The following is a 2,440-nucleotide window of genomic DNA, read 5'->3' on the forward strand; positions in this document are numbered from 1 at the left end:
TGTTTTATTTCAGCCATGACAAAACTGTTTTTACGTCCCAAGTGAAATGAGTTACATTTACCATTTTCTAGTCCAAAATTTTACTTTTCTATTATATCTATGCCGAGACAACCACTTGAAGTTGTTTTGACTATCAAACTCATTGAATAAAACATTTCATAATCATGCAAAGTATGGCAGCTTAATATTGCAACAATCCATGCAAAAGGAATAACATTAAACGAGACCATATTCATGTCTTGGTCTTCAAGATATCATCCAGCCATTTAAAATTAAATCCAGTTAAATGTGTTAGGATCTAGCTAGTAACTTTATGGGAATACTGTTGTCATTAATTTCTTGTTTGATCCATATTGTATACAATACTTTGAGTAAGTCAATAGTTTCTTTAGTATGTGGGAAAAGTAGGATTTAAGACTTTAGCATCCCTTGATATAACTTATTTAAAATATAGAATATATATCTTCTTATCATTTCCCTCTTCTGTGTTGTTAATTTTCAAAATTAAAAAGATAAGATCTAAAAGTGTGAGGCAGGATACTTAAATATTAAGCAAGTTTGAGATACACTCTTCAATTAAATCTTCAATTGAGTAAAGCACCCAAAACAATTGTTATACTTTTTAAAATATATTTGGAATATAATGGGAAATGCATTACTTTGGTTTTAAACAATATAAAATATAGAAGTTTAAAGTATTCAGTAAATTTCATTTGCTGAACAATATCACACTGCAAATTTACTCTTACTGCTGACAGATGGACATGATACAAGGTTAATCATCATCTCCGTGGTAGCAGTGTAAAATATGTCAGGAGGAATATTGCACAAGGTGCTGCTTTTTACAGTCCTGCCTCGGCTTCCCTCAGTTGAGAACTTTGAAACCCAATATGCCCGATACAAGTTAACTAAGGGCAATTTCATGGCTGCAGACTTAAAGAGAACCAACAAATTAATTATGCATCAAGTTCTAAATTGCTATGAAATATGCCTGCTTATATAACCTGGGATCATAGAAGATACAATCTTGAATAGTTTACAAAATCCAGTTTTCTTGTAGATCACTAGTTAACTTCAGAATTTTGGGCAATTTATGCTTGGAATTTGAACAAACATTTTTTACAGAAAAATCCTCGCAAGGATTCTTGTTTTCAATATCAATCTATGATTCTAATTTTTATTTACTTGCTCTCAGCAGCAAATAATTATTATGGAATAAGTCCCATTCTGAACTATGTTGTTATTTAAATACAGGTAATCCTCAACAGTTAGTTAGTGACTCCAAAATTATAACAGCACAGAAAAATATGACTTATGACCATTTTTCATAGTTAACTGCAGCATCCCCATGTTCATGTATAAAAATTCAGATGCTTGCGAACTGGCTTCATATATACATTTGCTGTGTTTAGGATCGTGTGATTATTTTGTAACATTTTAAAAGCAAAGTCAATGTGGGGAAAGCCAGATTTGTTTTAACTGTGCGCAAATCATAATTAGGTATGAAAGGAGTAAAATGACACAAAATTCACTAACAAATGTTTCATTTAATAGAAATTTTTAGCTCAGTTGTGATTGTAAGTTGAGGGACTACCTGAGATTACATATTATGGACAATACTTATTTCTTCAGATTCTGACCCGTTACGACACACTGATCCCAAGTGGTCAATTTCAACTCGATATTTTCATTAGTATAATAAAGCAAATACCTGTATTTTTCTTTTAGAACACAGAATTCAATTATCCCTAATTTTTCAATCCACTTAGGCATCTCACTGATAATTCGTACATAAATAAGTCCTAATGCTTTGTAAGTACAGCATGTCTAAGTTCATTGTAATACGTTATGCTCATTGTACCCTAATTGTTTTTAAATTTAATATGTGTGCCATAAAGAAAAAAAAAATATAATTTGAGGATTTAGATGACATATAACTATTTTGGAAATAATTCACTAAATGAATTATTTTCTTTAACAAACTGGAATTAACCTATCAAAAGGTAAATACCTAATTAGGTCACATTAATATATGCATTCGGAAATAATAGTAATTTAATAACCCCAGTTAACTCTGGTATGAATTCTAAACAAGTAACATGTGACCTTTAAATTTTTCCCCAACAAAACTTTTACTGTCTTTGGAGTATCTTCTCCGGCATGTATGTTTAGTATGAGATAAGATAGAGTAATTATACCGTGGCTACCCTGCAGAATCAGTCAAAATGTGTTAATTGTCCTGCAGGGTAAAATAATATAACTCCAACCCATCTGGATAGATATGACAAACACAGCACTTAAACTATAAGACTGGTTTAATGATGTTTAATATGTATGATTAAATGGCACTGAAAATTTGACTCTTTCCCCTTTGGGCACTTAGAACGGTTTAATAATAAGTGCCCCCCCTAAAGAAACTGAGTTTGTGGGATCAAGGGGT

General features: G+C 31.3%; 1 non-coding gene across 1 annotated transcript; it reads right to left on the bottom strand.

Annotated features, from left to right (window-relative positions):
• Positions 1–678: 678 nt before the first annotated feature.
• LOC148124095 (small Cajal body-specific RNA 13) lies at positions 679–935 on the bottom strand. The gene has a single exon (XR_015740482.1).
• Between the last annotated feature and the right edge of the window lie 1,505 nt (positions 936–2,440).

Source organism: Pseudonaja textilis, chromosome Z (genome assembly GCF_049901715.1).
Source record: "Pseudonaja textilis isolate UNSWEBS1 chromosome Z, rPseTex1.2, whole genome shotgun sequence".
Taxonomy (NCBI): Eukaryota; Metazoa; Chordata; class Lepidosauria; order Squamata; family Elapidae; genus Pseudonaja; species Pseudonaja textilis.